Source organism: Cyanistes caeruleus, chromosome 18 (assembly GCF_971803275.1).
Source record: "Cyanistes caeruleus chromosome 18, bCyaCae1.hap1.1, whole genome shotgun sequence".
Classification (NCBI taxonomy): domain Eukaryota; kingdom Metazoa; phylum Chordata; class Aves; order Passeriformes; family Paridae; genus Cyanistes; species Cyanistes caeruleus.
This window is the reverse complement of record NC_141718.1, coordinates 253,648-277,617: the sequence shown is the minus strand read 5'-3', so window position 1 is coordinate 277,617 and position 23,970 is coordinate 253,648. Positions and strand designations below refer to the sequence as shown.

The window sequence follows — 23,970 nt, the reverse complement described above, 5'->3', positions numbered from 1 at the left end:
CATGTGGCATAAGAGAATAAAAACCACGACAGAAGGCAGCACGTGAACAATTCTGCTCTGTGCAAAATCCTCCGTGTGTCTGTTAAACACTTAAACATATCTACTTTTCATTTACATTTAAATTAAACTGGATCATTCAGTTTGAGGCAAACACCCATGGAAGTTGTAGGTTTGCAGCATTTCAAACACAAGGTAATCACAGCATCATCTGGCAGAAGTGCTTCGTGTTCCTGGAAACAGCAACCAACTGATTTCTTCAGGGCTCTAATTGGTGTGCCCTTGCCTCCATTACTCCATTTGGCTCAGCATGAGCATAACCAGGTGCTGGGTTTTCAGAACAGAACAAAGTGATGCTTTAGATGTGTGAAAGTGAAGGAAATGTGGTAAAACCAATTCCCCCAGGAAGTGATGAGAGATGGGATGAGAGGGAGGAAAGGAAGGATAAATGGTACATGCAGAGCTGTGGCCGTGAGGCAGCACCCAAACCTCAGAACTGCAGTTCAGCTCAGTCAGAACTGAATTGCATTTACAATTCATTACAAACTGACAACTCAAAGGGGGTTAAAAATGGGATAAAAAGTATTTCAGCTGTGTTCAAGGCAGCAAGGCCCATTTACACATAAAATGAAGGTTCCAAATGGCTCCACACTGAGAATGAAGTGAGGAACTGGTTTGCAAACACCACCAAAACTGAGCCTACTCACAGGAGCATATTTGGGGCTAAAACAGGCTAAACCAGGAACTGAACCCGCTTGAGCTGACCCACGATTGCCTGCAGCCTGCTGTGAAGAGCAGCACAGCCTGGCTTCAGAGAGAGAGAGCCCCAGTCCCCTGCAGAAGAGGTCCCTGCACCCTCAGGTGCCACCAGTCCTGGACATTTCCTACGTGACCTTTTCTTTCAGTGCTGCCTCTCCTGCAGGCTGCAGGAGCTCAGGGGAACAAGGAGTCCCCAAAGCAGGTACAGAACATCAATGTCTGTCTGTGGTTCAGAGCAGGAGCTGCAGCCCCAGGGCTGTGTGGCCTGCAGGGACACCCTGCTCTCTGACCCTGAACAAATCTCTTGTCTTTCAGCTACCAAGGAGAAGAGAGATCTGTGGACACCTTCAGCAGCCAGTCCACATTCTGCATATATTCACCTTCAGAACTGCGGCTAAATCCAGGGTCACAGCCAAACTCAGCACAGCAAGAGGAAATGAAGAAAATGTGTTTAATTACCTGCTATTTTAATGAGCATTTCTGGCTGTAAATCTAATAAGAAGAATTATAAATACTGGGGAATATGAATAGCAGAAAACAGACTGATTAAATGTAAATGGTGCCATATCCTGCCAGCTGCTGGGAGCAAAGTGCTGCAGACAAAGTGGCTGCTTTGATCCCTGAGCCTGCTTTTACCTCATAACTCAAGGTCTTAGGTGCACTGAAGCATCTCACATTGGCCAGGGCTATGCAGTTAACTAATTTAACTGACATTTATTTTAATTTCTTTGGTACAAGATCAGCCCCTTTTTTTCCTCTGTGACATCTGTGAGCACAAAAACATTATCTTGTCTTAATTTAAATTATTATAACAAGCCCATTCCAGGTATAAATTCTGGCAAGATTTCAGATCTTTGCAGAAGGCCGGTACAACACTTCTGGCCAGGTTAATTCCACTTAAACTTGGTGAAGTTTTGGACTGGATTTAACTGAGGCACAGAATCTGCTACAGCTTCTGTCCAAAGTAGATTGCACGAGATCCTGTGCTGCTGCTTCAGTGAGCTCTCCTGCCTGTGGACCTGCTCACAGATGAACATCCACTCTTCATCACAAACCTAGAGCTTTTATGGAAATTTTTATCCAAGTCACATCAGGCAGAAAGATCCAAGCAAGAAATAAGATCTGGTGGTGGGTGAGGACTTGCAGTGTGCTTGGTTAGATAAATTGCTTGAACTACTACGATTACCAAATAAACCCACGCCCAATTCCAAGTTTACTTTAAACAAATAGCCAAGGGCTAACTATAATCAACATTCTGAGTTATTCAGTAAGTTCCAGTCTGATCTGTTCAGAGCTTTCTACAAAGAACATTTTCACACTATCTGAGCCATATTCTTTAGTTTTCAGCCCTATTTTTCTTCCAAATATAATTGTCTCTGTTATAAGGGTTCCCCTCTGTCTCTTCATCTGTAATTACAGTGCAATAAAATGCATTTTATTTGATCAATATCAAGAAACACACTTTTCTATGTACTTGCAAACAGGGAAGGAATATTATTCCCAGCTGCATTTCACCCAAATGCAAAGCATCAAACCCTTTCATTCTGTGTCTGAATTTTTAATAAGCTAAATCTATGCATTTCTTAGTTTAAAAACATGACTCTTTGCATGTGTAGGTAGCTATGCAAGCAAATGCACATTTTAACCTATGTAATAAAGAAGTGATCACAAGTCAGCAAAGAGTTTTTAAATAGAGAAGAAAAGGACTTTGATGGAGGAGAAGTGAAGGATCTGGGGAATGCACAGGATGGAGAGGATGCAGAGCTGGACGTGGGCTGAAGGAAGGAAGGGCCTTATCAGAACCTTGGATGAATATTTAGCAACAAACCCAACTCTCCACAAGCCAGTACGGTGAGGAAAAGCACGAGACTGAACACTCCTCACTGTATTGTGCCTAAAAGACAAAATTGTATTTCTACAAGCTGCTTGCCAAGGTAAAAAGAAGTTTGTTATCTCAAAAATATGAACTTCCCCCAAGACTGAGGAAAAAGAGCAACAAAAATCGATTTTCTGATGAACAGAAAGACAATGTGTTTATGTTTCAGATCTAGCAATTTTGTTCTCCCACCTTCAATTATCCATAATCCTCCCCCCCACCTTTCAAGATAAACAGAAGCTTTTTATTTGACAGAGATTTGTTTTTATACTCAGTCTCCCATCAAGAAAGGCACCTGTAGCTCTGACAGACATCTCCAGGCCTCACTAATCAGTGCTTTTGTTTCCTGTACAGCAGATTTAATACAAAGGTCGTAGGGAGAGTCACGGAGACTGATGACCCCCCCCCATTTAATGACAAATAGGAACAACTTTGGGATCTCAGCAGAGGCTGCTCCTTGCTGATTAAACAATTGCTCCGAGCCCAGCTGAGACGGCTCATTTGTAAGGGTGAGATGGGAATTCAGCTTTCATGTCCAGTTAGCCCTTGGTTTGTCTACCCAGCCTCAAAGCACAGGCTCCAATTAGTGTCATCAGTCATCTATCCCAAAAACATTATCTCACAATGACCCCCTCGTTTTTGATCAGCCACAGAACAGTCCTAGCTGGGAGCAAATGGATTGTTCTTTTCACATTTGGAGTATGACTTCAAATAGTAGTTGTTGTAGGCAAGAAGTATTTTTGACAGATATATTTGATAAATGGTCTGAGGGGAAAAGAAAAGGTTGAAATGTTAAGAATAAAAGTGCTGGATCTATTAATTAAAATGGGCTTTGAATCATTATGAAACAAAAGTGTGTAACAAGGAAAGAGAAAAATATACTGAACACTGTGTGATAAAGCTGAAAGACTGCTGGAGTGGTGGGCTAAAACACCTATAGGTAGCTGGGCCCAAGGAATTGGATGTCTTTTGTACATTAATATTAACATGCTTTTGAACAATTTTAACGAGACCAGCACTGAAGATTAAACAAAAGAAAATTCATGCATATTCCTCAGATGGTTTTTAAAACCCCTCCTTCAGCTTGGAACACAGACATGAGTTTGCTACTGCAAATTCATGCCATCATTTCTTTGTAGGCCAGGCAGGAGAAACACTTCACGATATTGCCCTGAGTGTGTGATAATCCAGAAACCTGAGATCACAACTGTGCAGGCTATCTAAAGAAACTAGAACAGTGTGTTTCTGAAAACAATGGGGAGGATTCTCTCCTGATTTCCTGGTGTATTCCAAAATGTTGCTCTGAGTCCCTTAATTGTGAGCCCCCATGCCTGGCCCCTGCCCCACATCCACTCCCCTGCAGGGATGTGCCAGCCAGCACCTTTGTCTCAGGGAGAAAGCTCCCCTGCTCATCAGGGTTTAGCATCTCTCCTTTTCTACTAAAACCAAAATGCCCCATCTCCTGGGTTCTCACTGATCTCATTTTTGAAATAACACATCCACACATTAAATACTTTGAAGTAATCTAAATGCAGACCTCTTTGGCTCTCTTCTTGTACTTTTTTAATAACTACCAATATTAATAAGGTGCACTTTAATCTTTCTCATGAGCTCCTTGAGTATGAAACAGAGCTCTACCAAAATTCCCTGAGATGGTTTCTAGGCCTCAGAAATGGAAACCTTGCTGGCCCTTGGCTGAAACTCTGTGTGCTGCACGATGCTGTGGGGAGTGCCAGGTGATGTTCCCCCTGCCCACTCAGTCCTCACCTCCAGGTCTCCTGCACAGCTCTGACTCTGCTCTTCCCCCAGCAGCAGAAGGGCTCAAACCACGTCACAGAGAGGGCTGAGGAAGCCCATTATAAAACACAAACCACCATCCCAGCTGCACATCATCTCTTGGTAACTGATGCAAATGAGTCTCCCAAGATGTATTTACTGAACCAGCCAGCTGTACAGGAAAAGAAATGGCAGCTTACAGCTTCTGCCCGTAGGTGATGCTGAAAACGAGCTGCTTTTCATAATTATAGCAGTGCAGATTTAAAGGAGAGGAGAAGAAAAAATTTCCTTGCTAAGGTTAAAAACCAGTGACTGCCTCCCATCATGGCACTTGGCAATAGGCCAGCCTGACCAGAAGTGCTGCTTAATTCCTCTGTGATGCCAGTCTGTATCAATGGCATTTCTTTAAAACAAAGAGGGTTATCAAAATGTAGTTCTGCAAATCACTGAAATGAAAAAATGGCAAAATCATGTCACTGATTAAGCCCAAAGGGCTGTGCCTGCACACAGCTCTCCTGCAGTGGGCTCATGGATGTTGTGAAACCTCGTGTTTCAAGGCAGTGCAGCCCAAAGGAAACTGCTCCAGCCCTTTTCCCTCCCCGAAGCAAAGTGCCAGGAGGGCAGAGCCCTTTCCTCCCTGTGCTCCCATCTCTGCCTGATTCAGAATTCAGAATTCAGGGTTCTCTGTGTTCCACCTGGGCTGCTGCAGCTCCGGTGCCTGCTGCTGAGAGCTGCAGCTGCTCACCCTTCCACAGGGACTAATCTTCCAGTGATGGAAAAGTCAGGAAGTAAACACTAATCTTAGGAAAATGCAGAAGGACTGAATTGTAAAGAATTGCACATGTCATTTTTTTATCACCAATATAATGATTATAAATTATTTTCATTAATCTTTTAAAAATGCTTTTCTACTTCTTGGCCTCCAAAGTGTTCTATGATCACTGATTGAGATTCTGAATTTATGAAGCCTTTAAATTAATGCTCAGCTTTTGGTGTATTTCAGCTCACCTGAAATGGGCACGGTCATTTTGGATTGTTAATCTGCACTGAGGCTGATGCTCTGCTGGATCAGACCAAAAACCTTCAGTGCCTGAGATCACCTGGCTGCTGCCAAGATGCTGAGCAGGATAAAGAGGTTTGGGGAAAGAACAGGAACAGGGTGATGCACAGAACTGGCTGATGTACCTCTTAACTATTCACTGGACTCTTCCTCATGAACTTTCTGCACAAGCTCTCCCATCCCTGAGCCTGTTCTGGGCAGGGTCCTGGCAGGATGAGCAGTCCCTGGTCTCTGAGGTGTCAGACAGTGCAGAGCACTTCCAGACTCACACAGTTTAGAAGAACAAATGAACCACGTACCCAATACACAAGAGCTGCACTAGTTTGGAAACCAAAATGTAAAAACAATTATTTACTATAAATGTTTAATATCCTCAATTCCTCCAACACTTCCAGCATGTCCAACATTTGCTACTGCTTGCTCTTTTTTCTTTTTCCCTTCAATTCTTGGCTTCTGCAAATGCTAAAAACCAGCTGTGGATCATGATTACATCAAATTATTTTACTGAGTAAACACCAGGTCAATCCATTTTCCAAACATGTCAACAGAAATTTCTCACATTTCTTTTATAGAGTACAAGGCTGACTCTAAAGCAATTATAGCCATGACAGTGAGGGACCAAATGTACCTCATATTTTTCTTTACATTTTTAGCATTAGTTTGACTGAAAAAGTCTGAAAAATCCCCAAGGCATCTTCAAATACTCCTCTTCTGACCTTATTTTGTCAAACTTAATTAAAACCAGAAAGCAAACTGTTACTTATTTCTGCACCGGCTTTTGTTCCTGTCATGTACTAACTGAAAGACAAAAGGAAGTTGATTCTTTAGGAGTCACAAATCCCAGCTCCCTTCATCAGTGAGTGCTTCAAAGTCTAGCAGCTGTTTTGAGAGCAGAGCTAGAAGAAGCCATAAAGGTTTTGTGTCATTTGCATTTTAACATCAGGTTTGTCTACTGTTTTTAAGTTAAATTGTGGGGATCCATTCTCTGCACTATCTCTGCAACCCTTCCTTTTCTTTTCCCCTCTTGTTTCCATTCAAATCCACTGCAATTCCCCCGACTTCACCTGCAGAAAAAATGGGCTTTTAATCTACAGGGTGGTGAATTTGGAAGCCCCAGTCTCTGAACACAGCAGGGGTAAAAAACTTCTGAGCTCCTTGGTGAGAAGTGTTGCTGATGAGAACGAAGGTGGGGATCCTGAGGAAACCAGAAGGTGTTTCTGAAGAGGAGATGTTTTGCTGGTGGACATCTCCAACACCAATGTCCAAACCTGGCACTCTGAGCCATACAGGGGCAGAGCCTGCAGCTGCAAGGAATTGTTTCTTTGCTAATGCATGTCTGGCCATAGAATTGTGCCTTTATCTATAATCTAAGTAATGTCTTCTGAAAACAGGCTGAGGAAACCAGATCCACTCACTGTAGGAGTAATTGGTATGCATTATAAAGGAAAAAAACCAAAACCCATTTCAAATATAATTTCAACTATCCTCTAGCTCTGGCCTTAGGGAAAGGAAATTCTAAGAGTTACTTGCAATCTTCCCTTATTTTGAAGAACGTTTCCCTTTGGTTTCAAAGTTATTTGCAGCCCCCATTAATCTGGTGGGTTCCCAGGTGTATTCCTAAAATGTAGTTACATTAGAAACAGCCAGGAAACTGCATTTTGTATTTTCCAGTAGAGGGAAATGGATGGAAAGTTTCCTGAGGCTTAATTTCTCATATTTTCTCATACATTTGATTCAACTTTATAAGCATTTTATTTGGTTTTGACCATTGTTTAATCAGTTTAATTACTATCTTCTATTATTTTCAGCCTTTTGTCCATATCTTAAACTTCTGAAGTCCAGTTTAATTCATTATAAGCCTGGCTACCTTGGCATTTTGAGCTCCCTCATTTGTATGATAAAAGCAGCAGAATGCAGAATGAGGATCTCTCTGTAATGGGTAGGACTGGCCTCACCTACATTAATCTTGGGAGAATAGGACTCAAACAATTCCCTTCTAAATTAGATTTATTTATGAATATCCAGTCAAATTTCCCACCTTAAGCCATTGGCAGCTGAACTCTCTATTGCTTCTTTAGAGACCTTTAGAATAAAGCTGTCTTTTACACAAAATCCCTTTCTCACTATGTTGGCATTTAAGAGGATCAGGAAAAAGCAACAAATCATTTACTTCCACTTTAATGCTCCTTTAAATGGTCAGAAAGAGTTTCAGTGCAAACTACAGTCAGATCTATTGCTAGTACCCAGTAGCATATCATGAAAGGAGACATTTCTAAGATTAAAAATAATAATCATAAAAATCATCCACGGAAAAGAATCCATCTAAAGTTGTTATTCAGTGGCTGGCACAGAAAAGACATTCTCTACCTGAGACTGGCAATGAGTCATCCAAGCAACTTGAAATGAAAAGCATATCAAAGGGATATTAAAAATAAAAGAATTGAGAATTCAAAAATAAATAAATATGATCATTCCAGGCAGGTAAATACTTCAGGAGATTGCTGAGAAAGATGGGATTAATATCAATGTTATCTCCAAAGCAGAGGACTTTAAAGTACATCTGGCAATCTGCTGGTGTTATTGGTATAAAAATTCATGCTAGATGGCAGAGAGGAAATTCAAAACAGGGCTCTTCATTTTTTTCCCCCCTCAGATAAAGAAGGTCTGAAAATAAACAAGAAAAACACAGTGTGTGAAAGCATGGACTGGCAGAAAGGTAAAAACACAAAATAGAATTCAAGTCTCCGTGACAAATCTATCTATGTGCAGGCTTCATTTCACACACTTTCAGAAATTAAGATTAAGTCATGGGATGCAGGGTCACAGCATTCTGCGTGCTTTGAAGCAATATATTGAATTACAGTGTAGGTCAGATTCCTCCAGAGACAAGAGATAAAGTCATCTTCAAAAACTGGAAAGGACACATGAGAAATGCAGGCTAAAGGAATCAGAAGTTAACTAGGGAAAAAATGTAAAGGTAAAAGGGAGAGGCTGCTGGAGAATATAAATGTGTCCATTCTCCTGTCCCCAGGACAGTGCCAGGGGAGACAAAGCAATGCCAGTGGCTGATTGCAAACCATGACCCAAGCTCTGCACCTTGCTGGAGGTGAGCAGCAGGGAGCTGGGACATATCAGTCATTCCCAAAAACAAATCCACACCCATGTGGATTCTATCCCATGGCTTCAGGTCCGGGACAATTCCTACATCAAAGAAAATCAGATACCAAATCATAGGAAAATGAATCAAGATAATGAGAATGACTGGTAACTGAGAGAACTGAGACTGCAGACATTCCAAGAGGATTCCCAGATAGGGAAATACCAGGGGACATTGCTGCTCCTGCAGAAAAGCAGAGGATGAGCAGCGTGTCAGACCGTGTCTCTCCTGCTACAGCTCAGCCCAAGCACATTCAGTTAGATCAGAAAGCAAAGAGTGGAACATGGCACGAGAGCTTTGCCAAGGCCTCTCTCCCAGAGCCCTGGGGAGGCACTGGGGGGGCCAAGCCCACGATATCCCAGCCTGACACTGCTGGAATTCCACCTCACAGCTGGATGCTTCACCGTGTTTTCATCTCTGCCAGACCTACAGCTGCTCCGTGTCACAGCAAGCAGCCTGGAATGATCCTCCAGTGCAGCCAAATCTGGTTCATTTTATAAAACCTGGGGCAGCAAATGAGTGGCATGATGGCCCTGAAAGGTTCCCAGTAGCACAGACCAGTTCAACATCTGGAACAGCACATTGGCCTTTGCAACAGGCAGGTGAAGTCTCTGGAAAGGCAGACAGCAGTGACAGCGCAACAAAAAAGCTTCTGTCCAATTGGCCTTGTGCTGCTCCTATTCCACACAAATCTGTTTAGACACAGGTATGTTATGTCAATTCTCCCCTAAACCTCCAGCCAAAATCATCAAAAACAGTGGTTATCTGTATTTTAACTAATTAGCTACAGCCTCTGCGATGTTCTTACATGCATTAAGGTCCTATCCATACACAACATATATCAATCTATGAGAGAGAATGGTAATTTATTGCAAATTGGAAGAAAAGGGCTGCTAACATTCTAAAATAACAATTTCGGCAGAAGGGCTTCTAATCAACATCAAAATCCATGCACTTGAGGTATCCTTGAGGATAATGTGCTTCTTGTACTAATGATATTTTTTTCTGTGAAGTTGAAGTAATAATTTTCACATCATTTAAATGTGTTGGTACTGTTCATTAAAGCAAAGATTAGGTTGCCAGATGATAGCATGCTATTAAGTCTAAAAAAACAAAAAATAAAAGAAATTAACTATTTTGACACTAACTAGGCATAATTAATGGCTATCTGAAGTGGATTTCCAAGTAACAGTACACAGCTTGTTGGTGGCAGGGTAAGAAATTCCATAATTCCATGAGAGCAAATGTGCCAAATTGCATTTGAATCTCTGCAGGGGTTTGTGTGAGATGTGTAAAAATCATGTGATGGAAATCTGAACTTCCAACTCTTGTGGCTGCACTCTGATCTATCTGTACATATCAAATGATACATCAACAACTGCTAAAGGCTGCTAAGCAACAGGGAGAAGAAAAAAAATTATAGATAATTCACACTATCTGAAAAAAGAACAGTCTTTTTTTAAAAGACTTTGTGATGTACTTGTTAAAACCATTTTTTAAACCCTGGGCTCCTACAGCAGTGCCCACCAGGTGTGTTTCTCAGCTCTGTATTTGGAGAAGAAAGCTGTGATATGATTGTTCTGCAGCCAGAGGTAAATGTCAGGAGAGCTCACTGGGCTGGGTGGGGCAGTGCCAGCCCTGCCTGGAGAGAGGAGAGAGAGGAGAGAGAGGAGAGAGAGGAGAGAGAGGAGAGAGAGGAGAGAGAGGAGAGAGAGGAGAGAGAGGAGAGAGAGGAGAGAGAGGAGAGAGAGGAAAGAGAGGAGAGAGAGGAAAGAGAGGAGAGAGAGGAGAGAGAGGAAAGAGAGGAGAGGAGAGAGAGGAGAGAGAGGAGAGAGAGGAGAGAGAGGAGAGAGAGGAGAGAGAGGAGAGAGAGGAGAGAGAGGAAAGAGAGGAAAGAGAGGAGAGAGAGAAGAGAGAGTAGAGAGAGGAAAGAGAGGAGAGAGAGAGGAGAGAGAGGAAAGAGAGGAGAGAGAGGAAAGAGAGGAGAGAGAGGAGAGAGAGGAAAGAGAGGAGAGAGATGAAAGAGAGGAAAGAGAGGAAAGAGAGGAGAGGAGAGGAGAGAGAGGAGAGAGAGGAGAGAGAGGAGAGAGAGGAAAGAGAGGAAAGAGAGGAAAGAGAGGAGAGAGAGGAGAGAGAGGAGAGAGAGGAGAGAGAGGAAAGAGAGGAAAAAGAGGAAAGAGAGGAAAGAGAGGAAAGAGAGGAAAGAGAGGAGAGAGAGGAGAGAGAGGAGAGAGAGGAGAGAGAGGTAAGAGAGGAGAGAGAGGAGAGAGAGGAGAGAGAGGAGAGAGAGGAGAGAGAGGAAAGTGCTTGTGCCTGAGCCCAAGGCAGCCGTGAGCCCCAGCGCTGCTCTCAGCACAGGTCCCAGGGCAGGGATCAGGCTGAGCTCATCTCAGCACTCCCTGACTTACAGAGCAGCCAGGTGTCCATCCCACCCTGAACACAAGCACAGATCACACACATTGCCACCGATTTCAGCCCTGCCTTCCTGCTTGTGGCACAAATACAGGTGAAAATGACCCCAGTGAAGGTTTCTGGGGCAGCTCACTGCCAGGAGCTAACAAGCAGCCAGGACTGCAGCCCTTGCTATCAAAGGTACCAACAGAGAATTACTGCCAAGGACACAGACAATCAGAAATGCTGGTTTGCACAGGATGGTTTCCTTACAGAAATTCCCCTCATCAGAGCATCTCTTTGCTCCAGGTTTGGATGCTGTGTACACAAAGAGCAGTGACAGGACAACGAGCCTGGATCTCACAGCACAGGACAGATGGGGGAACTGCAAGGGACTCGAAGCTGAGGCCTTACACATTTTACCTTACACATCTGCTTGAGAAGGAATTTCTGGCCCTGGGTCTGCAGTTCACACCAGCTACTCAGCTCTGGCACAAATCTGCTCTTTAGTTGCAAAGCTCTGTGTGAGCTTTCATGGCTGGAGCAATGCGCAGCACAGAAATTGTTATTGTGTCCAGGCTCTTCAGCTCCACTTTCATGGCATATGATTTTCATATTTCTTTCTAAATTCCTCTTACACCATTTTTTTTCCTTTTTAACAGCACAATAATCCATCTCATACCCATTCATCCTTCTGATTATTCTCCTTGTCAGCTATTTGTACATTTTTACCTTTTGTAGGAATGCCACATGAAAGAATAAACTTAATAATAGAGAACATTAATAAACACCCTTGCATGTCTGGCTCTTTTAACTTCTCTAATCCACACTTTGTTCCCTCTTTTAAGTAAGGTCCCACACAAGACTCGCTCAGCTAATCAGAGGATAAACTTAAAAGGAAGAGATGAATAAGTCACATTAAACTGGGAAGCAGCCAACCTCTTTTCAAAAAACCAAAGGTGAAATCTCAGCCCCAAATGAAGCTCCTAGCAAAACTCTCCTTGATTTCAGGAGGATTAAACTCATCATGGATGTAAGGCCTTCGTGGCCTGTCACCTGTTTTCCCAGCAAATGCAGCATGGTGGCTGTTTCTCTAAGGATCCTTGGCTTTACTGGTGATTAGTTTTAAAATGTGCTGACAGAATTTGAAAATAAGAGTTCCTAATCTCCACTTCTTACTGCACTTAGTTTCTCTACAAAGTATTTTTAACTGTTCCCTCCTAAAATTATATAGGAGAGGAAATAAAGGTTTTGCTTCCTGGATAGCAAGGGTGGGCAGCGAGGAAAAACCACCTGCCTCCGTTTACAAAGAGAAATCACTGGATGCTTTCATGCCTTCCAGGTATAAATTTGATTCAGTGGGTCACTAAATTAAAGCAGTGATAAGCAAAATCAACCTTTTGTGCAAAGAGATGAGAAAAGAAGGTACAAAGCTCTCTGAGACACGGGGTTTGTTAATCATGTAGAGAAAACTGATGTCCAAAGTATCTGCTGTAGCTCCTGTGAGCAGGAACTGGCTTCCTCTCATGTCACCGACACGTGGCTCCAGAGCTACAGAGACTCTCCAGAGCTAATTATTACACTGGCTAATTACTACAAGTGTTCCAGCCAGTAACACCAATGAACACAAATCTGCCCCCAGCCATTTGACAACTTGCTGCAGATGTTTTGCAAATTTCCAGAAGAATCCTTTTCCTCATATGCTCAGTGGAAGGGAAGGCATGGAGCTTTTCTTACTGATCTTTGATAAATGAATTTTTAATGAAAACAAAACTCTTTCTATCCTTTGGCAGCCCAGAGATCTTTGCCTCTCAAGGAGAAAGAAAATGCTGAACTGATTCAGAAAGACATTTTTATAGAGAAAGAGACAATTTTACCTATCTTTTAGCACCAATTATTCATACCCAGCTGATTGTTATCACTTTGGTTCCAAGAGGATGGATTATTACTGAATGATTTCTACTGAGGCACTGTTAAAAATGAACATTTATTATAAATTAAGTTGAACAAGAAGGGTAGGCCTGCAGCTTAGCACCACAGCAGGTCTGAGATCACTTCCCACTCTCCCACATTTTATCTGTGCAGAGAGTTAAGCTCTGCTGCAGACCATTTCAATTTGGCACAGCCAGGGTGACAAACCTTCCTTTTCCCACATCTTTGCCATCCCATATAGTGCAGATACAATAAATAATAAACAATATATAACATTGTACAGAAATCCTGCCCTCGCTGGGAGAGACCAAGAACACCTCATGAGAAATAAGTTTTGGTACAGGGTCTGCAGAGTGGAAACAGATTTAGCAGATCTTATAGAGGTCCCAAAATATGGCAAAGGTAGGAAAAAAATCCACTTTATATCTGTAACACATTACGCATATTGAAATTCGTATCTTTTTAACAAGTGTTGATTACTGTTAATTACTTTATTTACAATTAAAAATAGAAGTTCTAATCAATTCAAACCTTCACTGTCTTCAGCTAATGTGACAGTGATCTCTGGCTCCTCAGAGGAAAAGGCTCTCAACAGGATCTGAAGTCGTCCTGTTACAGTTCAGGGTAATTAATGTTTTCCTGTTACTGCTGTACTATGGACCAGAACAGGCTTAATTAAAACCTTCTGCTATGGACTGCAAAGCTGGATTTTTATATAAATATGTGGATGAACCACAAGCATTTTTTCATGTCTGTTTCCATTGCTAATTTCTGGCATGTAAATTGGATAAAAGTCTATCTTCCTTTCAAGTATAGTTTGAGATCTGTGTTTGAAATATTGTTAGGAGGTAAATGCAAAAAGAGCCAGATTTACAGAGCAAACCTCGAATCAGAGCTTACAAGAGCTGTATGACTTGGTAATCACCCCTGTAAAACAAATAGAAAATTTTTAAAAGTACAGTCAATTCAGAGAGTGGCATCTCAGGTAAACCACTAAAACCTTTAATCTTTTCATCTTCCCAAAAATCACCTTCTCAACTCCTGAATTACCTCAGGGACTCTCAAAAACTTGATTATTCAAGCAGTTTCTGGTCTTTGTGAGTGCAAAATTGGAATTTGCTTTGATTTGAGGTTCAATGGGTTTCACTTCCCGGAGTGAAACCAAAAAGTCAGGATATACATAAATGCCATTATAATGTATAATATAAAAGTAGAAAAGAGCCAAAATTGCCCTAGCACTTCTGTGTAGCTTTCTGTGCAGCTTTAGCAGTTAATTGAGCCTACAGTGGTTCTTTCATTTACAAAACTTCTGGGTATGGGGTGTGCCTGTGTCTACCTTCACACCCATCTGGGGATAAATTGCAAGCTCTTTCCACCTCTAAACCACTTTTTTTTTACAAAAGTTTTACTTTTTTTTTTTAAAATCAAACAATGTTCTGCTCTTTTAGAGGGAACTGTGCCCCACAGAGGAGACAGGGCGCTCCCAGGGGATCAGCTTGGCCCTTGCCTTTGCACCGAGGCCCAGCTGCAGCTGCCATGGCCAGTGACTTCTGCAGGGGAACGGGGCCCAAAATCCTGAGAGAGCCTCCCGGGAAAGCAGCTGGAGAAAACACAAAGCCCCAAAACTGGCAGGAGACAAATCACAGACACTGTGTACAGCTGCCAGTCCCACACAAGCTGGAATCCAGACAAGATGGAAATTGCCACTAAACAACTGGAAATAGGAAAAACTGTATTTTCCAGATGAATGAGACAAGACAAGATTAATGTTTATCTGAAAATTGGGAAGAAAATAGCATTATTTGTTTTCTAGCTCAATCTATCCTACTATAGTGTTTGTGTTTTCTCATGTTTTGATGCTGGTGGTTTTCTCCAAGGACATAAAGGTCTCTGCTGCAGAAATTGGGGCAAGAGGCTGAAGAAAGATAATATTGGAAAGAAAAGCATCTCACCATCTGCCCACTGAGGGGCTTTTTTCTACACATCATGCAGAAGCACAGGCCAGTTTTGGGTACTTTGATCCTGAAAGGTACAGAGTTTAATTCAAAGTTATCTTTGTCTATGGAGAAAAATAGCAGATAGTCTGTGAAGTGATTGCAGGATCCCAGAGATCATACTCAGAGCAGGAGCCACAGAGGGAATTTAATCAGGATGTCACCGTACAAAACACACTCTGTACAAAAGAGAGAATGGGAGCCAAACCAAACCAGCTCTCAAGATCACAGTTTAAATGGAGAGGAACAAGAAGAATGGGTTCTGTTAGCCAGGAAACACCGGCTTCCTTTCCTCCCTCGTGCACCATTTTTACTCCTCTGCACAAATGACACCCCCAGGTCGCTCTTCTTATGCTACTGCATGGCACTGCTTGGGAGGAGCCCATTCCAAGCAGGATTAAACTGGATAATCAGCTACCAACCATCTTTGTAATAAAGCTTCTCCATCTTAAGTTGGCACTGCCTTAGCCCTTTATTCCCCACAGAGTCAATAGTTCTGATTTTCTAAAAGATGAAAATGAAGTGTCCATTATGCTTGGAAAATGTCAGTGCCTCTACTTTGTGATGTTATGTTGTTGCTGTGATCGCCTGCCCACTGTCAGTGAACTCTCATTTGCACTGTGGAACTGTAAAGAGCCTCCCAAAAATGACAATTCCTGAGTCCCAACCACACACTGCACCATGAATGATGAATAATGTCTGCAGCCACTCCCCAGCCCCTTCTCCTTCAGCCAAGTTCTAATTGCAGCATCACACAGGATGAGGAAAGTTTATAGTTGCTAAAATAGCATGGACTTAATTTCAGTCTTTCTCATGCCAATTTGCTAAAGCAGCTCAAGAGACAACGTTTGCCTCAATTTAAGAGATCCTTGAAATACTCTGTGGGGAGGAAGAGAGAGCTCCCATCACTTCTGTAGTGGCTGATCATGTGAGAAATGCAGCACTGCCACCAGCCCAGCAAGGCCTTTAAGCATATAGCTATTTTTAAGTTCTGTGTAGATTTAAAATAAGTTTCTTGTATGAGGCTGTAAAGCAAGATGAAAAAAAGATGACGTGGATGGGCAATTCATCTGTTGAGTAGAAGTGAGCACATGTAAGCAGATGTAAGTGACAGAAAAGAGGAGAGTATAGAGACAGAGAATTGCTGTCATTACCATAGCAACAGCAGCAAAGCAATTATGTGAAACACCACAGATAGGAAGAAAAGATGAGTTATTTTTACCTGGAATCTCATCTCTTATGGCATGTTCTCTTTAGCTGTACACATTCCACACAGTGTGTGAATCTTTCCCTCTCCCACACCAATCCAGTCGTAGAAATATTTGGGTGGGGAGGACCCCAAAGATCTTCCAACCTCCTGCTGGAGGCACAGACATCTCCCAGCAGCCCATGAACATCCCTCTAGGAAAAAAAAAAAATAAGATGTCTAAATATTATCATTCTGGACTGACATCAAGGGCAAGTTATGGCCACATAAGCCATCAATGACTTAAAATCATTGAGGAACTCAATTTTCTTTCATAAAGTCAAGTGGGTTTATGCTGGAATGGAATAGCTTTGGAAGAGTTTAATAAAATGATTTTTGCAATAGCAAATGCCTCAACTTCTCTTCACAACTTAATTTAACTGGAAAGAGCCTTTTATAGCCACATAGATTCCAACACATCACCAAAACTGCTGATAACTGCTGGTTTGAGCATGAAAAATGATCCTGTTACGATGCCATAAATCAGGATATCTTCTTGAGCAAGAGCAGAGCCCACTGTCAGTGGCACTGGAGGAGTGGTGCTGCCTGGGTGGAATTAGAACAGGGAGGGGAAAATGTTACCTGTCAACATCAAACAGCACCTGCACAGCACTGCAGAGAGGAAGAGAAAAAACACAACACATCTTCCTGCACTCCTTTTTCTCATTCAACAAACTCTCCAGCATGTTGACCTAAATCTATTACTGCCTTTCCTGGTTAAGGAAAAAAGACTTCCAAGTCTTTGAATAACAACACACGAGGTCTGCATTCACTTTAAGTGGAAAATATTAGAAACTCTAACCTGTTTAAAACATTCAAACCAACAATTATTATCCACTTCCATCACTCTTTCCATATTTTGTTCTATATTTCTTGTCAAAACAGAACCTGTTATATAAGTTTTTATGCCTCATTTCATTCAAACACATTTCCATTAATTGATTTTTCGCTGTCTTCCAAATTTAGCTCCTGCCATTTTTTTAATTTTTTTTTTTCCCCAGAACTTTTTGCAGTCTGCTGGTTTTGCATTAGCTCTTATTGAACATTTCCAGGCCATCCATGTGGCTGGCAATAACACACATTTTTGAAGAGGAGCAGGGAAAGCAGGCTGTCCCTGGGGACAGAGCAGGAAATGCTGCAGCATTTGCAGTGCCCAGGCAGCAGGTTCTGCACAGCTGCCCTCGGGCTCTGCCTGTCCAGGCAGCACCAGCCCACACAATCACCAGCTCTTTCCATCTGCAGTCCTTGTTTCCAGCCCTTTGGGCAAACACCAATCTGCCACAGATAAAATAGATCAAATAAACAAAAAAAACCCCAAAAAGATCACCAAACAAAAATGTCTTTAACAAATGAAACCTGAAGGAGTGATGCAAGCTGATGATTTCAGTGATTATCAGACTGTGGGAACACCTTCTAATACCAGAAAAACATCAGTACATAAATGATAGGATCTATATTTTATCAGGCTCATACTCACAATATTTTATTGTGTCCTGATGCAGAAGAAATATTTTGTACTCGAGCTCCCTACCTGCCCAGCATTTGAAGCACTTCATGAGCCAAAAGTAACATCTCCCTGGAGTGGTGGATACAAATGCCATGCAGAGTGGAGATTTAAGGGCAGAAATTCCATTGAAGACAGCCAACAGACTCCTCATGGCCACAAGAAAAAACAGATCATTTCTCACAGGACCAAAGCAACCCTGAGCACAACAATAAACCAGCTGCATTTTCAAACCACCTGCAGGCAGCAGGGAAAGGACAAGAGAGAAAAAAATCCTCAAAATTATAATAGAAATACATTTTAGTATAATTCAAAACTATAATGAGATTGTAAATTAAGATCTGCATAAACATATGGACATTTTCCCAGAGTAAAGAATCATCTTTCCATTTCATTCACAGAAAGGAATATATATTTGGGCAGGAAGTCATTAGGAATAATTAATTTGTGTGAACATACATTGTAATTTTTCTAATTTGGCTTTATAGCATTACCCACTGCAAAATGGCACTCCAAACAAATTAAAATGTTCAATTGCAGCTGCAACAGTAATTTTTGGAAAGTACAGCATTAAAGTACTCACAAGGTCAAGGGAACCAGAGACACCTGAATGAGGCAGTGAACCTTTGAAGTATTCCTGCAGCTGGGAAATCACACACAGACACACATCCCTACCCCAGGATGCTCAGGACAGTTTTTCTGAGCAGCAGCTTGAGCTGCCATTCCAAGCCCTACTGAAGTCACAGCAAACTCAAAAGCAATTCTGATTGTCTTCTCTCAGGTGACACCATGCAGCTCTGGGTTAAATTTCTTTCAGATGCTTTAAATGTAACTTAGAACATACCACTTACAATCAGAAAACATTATTGTTTATGAATGTTTTATAATGATACTACGGGAAAATCCATCTTTGCTCAAATGATGGAAAAAAAGAAAGATTGAAAAAGAGCCTTGGGATGCTACAACTTGCCAGGGTACTCTCATTAAGTCAGAGGACTTCAGTCACTGTTGTTATTTGTGCAGATAGGAAAATGACACTAACTTAAAATATCTAACAATTCCAAAAATTATTTGAGTAGGTTTTTAAAAAATATTAATAGTTAAAACTTACTCCCAAAAATGGAGAACACATGATTTGCATATCTACAAAACCTTGCAGGAGCTGGGAATGTAGAAAGAATACACACATAGAGAAATTCAACTTATAAAAGTGGTACCATTTTATTGACCTCAGTGGAGACACCAATAGCACAGATTAGTAACTGATGATGATTTCAATTTGTTTCCAGACACTGTGGTGAAATGACAGAGGAGAGCAGCCACCACACAAAGGAAAAGGTTGTGATCTGTGCTGCCAGCCTGGCTGTGTGAGGACTCTGCCCAGGCCCCCATTCAGGGCAGGATCTGTGGGGCTGAACCCCAGGAGTTCCCCCTTCAGGGCAGGATTTGTGGGGTTTAGCCCCAGAAGTTCCCCAGTGCCCCAGCTCAGCAAGGGAGAGCAGAATGGGGTGTGGAAGGGGATGGAGCATCCCAGCTCCCCCAGGCAGGGCAGAGGGTGGGGACCACAGAGGTCCCCAGCAGGAGGAGCAGCCAAGGCAGTGGCAGGGGGGATAATAAAGCTCTGGATCCAGTTGTCCCCAGAGCAGCAGCTTGTCCATCCTAGGGAGGGCTGGCAGCAGTGCCAAGGAGAACCAGGGCCCAGAGCAGAGCCATTCGTCCCAGCTCTGTACAGCACAGTGCAGGAAACACATCTGGTTAAAGAGGCAGCTCTGTGCTTTATTGCTCTTGATTTCTTTCTTATTCATGCATCTCTGGATAAATTCAATCTATTCTCCAATATCATCAGAACAACCCCAGGAAGATTTGAGAGCTGAAGCGATGATGTGATCCAGCAGTGTGATGGAGCAGAGATAAAGCTTCAGCAGGCACAGCACTTGCTGATGAAGACTGAGTGTGAGCATCCCCTTCCCAGCCTGGAGGAGGATGAGCACTGATGTTTCTGTTTATGAAATTAACAGGCCCTGGAAGTGCAGCCAGCTGAGAGATCGGGCCATTAGCAGGAGCCCTGCTGACACCCACTGAGGAAAAAACACCAAAGCTGGGACAGCAAATAAGGTTGAGGAGTTGGGGAGTTTTGATTTGGTTTTTTTTGAAGAAGTACAGAGAGAAGTCAGTTCCATTTCAATGACTGCTTCCTCCACATCTGAAAATAACACCCAGCCCTCTCTGTCTGTGGCCAGCCAAGAGCTCAGGCCAAACAGCCAGCAGATGTGGGTGACACACCAGGACAATGGGAGACCTGACTGGGAGCAGCTTGGTGGCAATGGACAGACAGCTGGCTATGTGGATTATTTTTAATATTTAAAAAATTGTGACATTTGTATACACTTGATGGTCTTTATGAGGTTCTCTCTTTATTAATGGATTTTTTACAGAATTACCAGAATTTTCTTAATGGGAAAGAATCAAAAAATAAAGTTAATACACAGACCTGGTCACCAGATGTCACTGTCTTGTCATTCCAATATGGCCAAAAGTACACAAATCATCAGCAGGAAAACAAATCCTAGATACAAGCAAGAGGTAAGAGAAAATCTGGAGCATGAAGAAACAGTTTCCTTGTTAGTCAGCAGAACAGGAAGAGCAAGATGTCACAGTTTACTGTGTAAGGCGTTTGTCCCTTCTGTGACAATCACCGACTGCATTGATTCCCTGAGGGCTAGGACCAAAAGTCATTTCAGATGACATAACTTATTTTTTGACAAAAAGCAAATGGATTTTTTTGTCTATTTATTTGTTTATTTAAACAACAAATATGGGGGTGAAAACCTTATTCTCTGTAGGACCAGGAGCAGCATCCATGGAGTCCTTAAAGTGTTCTTGCAGTCTCATGGGATCCGACTGAAAACAGCTGGACTGGACTGGTGAAGGGGATCTGAAGGAAAGGTTTGAGTGGCTGGAGAAGGGAGTAAGTGGGCAGTGTGTGATGATAGAAATGCCACACTGCTCTGTCACTTGGGGCCATGTGTTTGCATTTAAAAAACTCCCACTCCAATGAAAAATAAAACATTCAAGGGAGGGGAGGTGGAGAAGGTGAATTCTGGTGTCATTCAGAAGTACTTCTGAAGACTATGAGCTAAAATGTCATAATATTATCTTTAACACCATTAAACATTCTAAGAATTCAATCAATATACTCCTTGCAATTACATAATTAAAACTCAGAATAAAATAGCATAATTGCTGTTTTATGGCTATCATCACATAATGAGTGGTTTTATGGCAATCTCAGCTAAATCCGCATTTGGGTAGTTTAAAAAGTTGTTGATTTCCACACTACCATTCATGATTTTGATTCTGAATTCATCAAAATAAAGAGGAATTCTGTCAAAGATGTTGTTTGTGGTTTCCTCTTTTAAAAAGATTTGAGAGAGATTTTCCCTTTGAAAGTGTTCAATAAGAGCTTAAAAATTCAGAAACTGCAGAGCGAAAATTCTTTTAGAGGCATAAGCAGCCAGCTTCAAGCTGATTAATAGAAATTCTCAGCACAAAGTGATTCTTAATGAAGATGATAAGCCCCAGAAAATAACCATTTATGGGCAATATATAACTTAACTTAAAACAGCAGCTCAATCACAGAGCCTCCCACACACCACACTCCGTGCTGTGCATCTCGAGATCTGGAGCATGAAAGACACAGCCTAAGGAAAAGAAAGGAACAAAAAAAACTAGAGAGAAATAAATCTCTGTGTGTATCTATTGTGCCTCTCAAATATTGCTTCAGTTTGAGCAATCCTCTGTCCTGGAGCTGCCTCAGCCATTTCCCTGGCAGATGCTCTGCAGCTCAGCCTTTCTTTCTCCCAGTCCCCACCTCATCCCAGTATCCCCCCATATCCCAGTATGTCCCTCTCATATCCCAGTATCCCCCTCTCATTCCAGTATCTCCCTCTCATCCCAGTATCCCCCTCTCATCCCAGTATCCCCCTCTCATTCCAGTATCTCCCTCTCATCCCAGTATCCCCCTCTCATCCCAGTATCCCCCTCTCATCCCAGTATCCCCCTCTCATTCCAGTATCTCCCTCTCATCCCAGTATCCCCCTCTCATCCCAGTATCCCCCTCTCATTCCAGTATCTCCCTCTCATATCCCAGTATCCCCCACCTCATCCCAGTATCCCCCACCTCATCCCAGTATCCCCCACCTCATCCCATATCCCCCCATATCCCGGTATCCCCCATCCCTGTTCTGGGCTCTGGAGGCACAGGCAGGTCCCCTCACTCCTGTGGGTGGGAGTTGCTGTGGGTGCTCTCAGTCCTGCAGTTTTTGCTCTGTTTTGCTCTGGACAGCATCAAGGACATCAACGGCCCCAGGGTCAATCAGGGACTCACACAAACCCTGCCCGCAGCACCTGGGGCTCCCAAATGCCACCTGTCACACCCCACACACCCCACACCTCATCCAGCGACCTGACTGCAGCTGCTGCTCCTGTAGACAACAGCTAAGGAAACAAATCATTGCAAATTATTTGGTTTTCTGATTGATTACATGCTAATTGATTGGTTAACCTGCCAGGGCGAGTTCAGCAGTAGAAAACAGCACCGAGATAAGGCAAAGCAAATATCATATCTCACATCTGAACTCCTGACCAAGCTGAGAGGCTCCTCTCAATTCTGAGGTTTATTATTAAGAGATTTAAAATAAAACCCATTCTGCACTTTAATCCAAGTAGGCGGCAGTTCAAGCTGAGTCCTCCATAAACAGGAAGCAGCTGTGTATGGATCTGTGAATATAAGGTTCTCATTATATTTTCATGTTCCTTTTCTGGACTGTGCACAGTGTCTTAATTTATGCTAAAACAATCTGCTGTAACTATTCATTCATCTCACTTTTCAGGTTCATAAACATTTACTCCTCATCTGGATTTGATATTCTGGTTTTTGTTTTCTTTCCTGCCTGCACATGAGGTAGAAACAAAGACTTCTGCATAGTAAGCAGCAAGAGATTCCTTCAGGAAAATCATCATTCAGTGTCTTTCTGTGATTCTCTTCAAATGTGAACACATTGGTGTGTGCTTCCACAAATCTTCCCACCTTTTCTGCATTTAATAGCTTACTTTTGAAGCAGAGGCACTCCACATAGTGGGAGCCAAAAAGTACATTAGTGAATTCATCTAAGAGAATTGTGCTGTTAAATAACATGCAGACTAATTAATGTAAATGCCGTGGTGAGAACATGCTGACATTGTTGAAGTTAATGATCCAGCTGCATTATCATTTCCAGCACTGTAATGTTGAGAAAACCCAGGAAACTTGGTTTTCTGCATTCTGGGCATCTTTCAGAGAGAGCTGAACAGCCTTTCCACACTGCAGTAAAGACCACTGTGAATTTACCATGGAATTTGGGGCAGCAGATTTGCTTTACCTGCTGCCTTCAGCAAATTTTAGCCTTTTAGTGTTTGATAAGTCAGAGGTCTCAGCGCAGTGAGGTGGGGAGGCCTGACCCATCTCCATGGTGTTATTATATTTGTGCATATAACCAGTGTGTAATGCACAGCATTGTGAGGAAAGGCAGCCCCTTTGCCAGGCTGACCTGGGCCGTGCAAATCCAGCTGTCTGCTTGTCACCCATGAATATTCTGCAGCTGGAGCAGCATTGATGGCTCTGGTGAAGATGGGCAGGCTAGGGGGAAGGCACACGAACTGCAGTGGTTCTTCTTGATAACAGCAGAGGCAAAAAAAGCACCCATCCTGCCAGCCAAAACAAGGAGATGCTCTTCAAAGTTTATCAAAGAGCTGTTCTGTGGAATAATTGCTTGTCATTTCTGTATAATTACGTTTTGACTGAAACTGCTCTTCAGACAAGGTATGAGATCTGAAGCTGGGGCACTTCTCACCCTCTTGTCTGGCTGCATGGCAATGAAGGAGGCTTTTGAAAAATCAGAAATCCACATCAGCAACACACAATACTCCCAAAGAAAATGAATAAAAAACCACGGTGCTCTAAATGGCCTAAAGAGCAGGACAGCCAGTGATGAGTCTGGGTTCATTTCATCGGGAGTGTTTTTGCTGCTAATTTTCACGGTCCAGAATGAAGGGCAGAGCTTTAAAAGCAGCAGAAAATCACAATGAAAACAATGCAACATCATGGCCTCAGTTGATATTGCAGAAGCCAGGAATCACTGCCATCTTATTTCAGCAGGGCTGAACAGCCCTGACTCACAAATGCCTTCAGCCACCAAAGGACTTTTTTCACTGGGGAAATGAAGCTCATACGTTCCAGC

General features: G+C 42.4%; 1 long non-coding RNA gene across 1 annotated transcript in view; it reads right to left on the bottom strand.

The window, feature by feature from the left end:
- LOC111936333 (uncharacterized) overlaps window positions 1–21,393 on the bottom strand; it is a 30,744-nt gene extending 9,351 nt beyond the window's left edge. The window contains exons 1-3 of the long non-coding RNA XR_002868104.2: window positions 20,184–21,393; window positions 17,720–17,929; window positions 16,165–16,343 (exon numbers count right to left, since the gene is read on the bottom strand). This is a non-coding gene — a long non-coding RNA (uncharacterized LOC111936333). The remainder of the gene's footprint in view (window positions 1–16,164; window positions 16,344–17,719; window positions 17,930–20,183) is intronic.
- Between the last annotated feature and the right edge of the window lie 2,577 nt (window positions 21,394–23,970).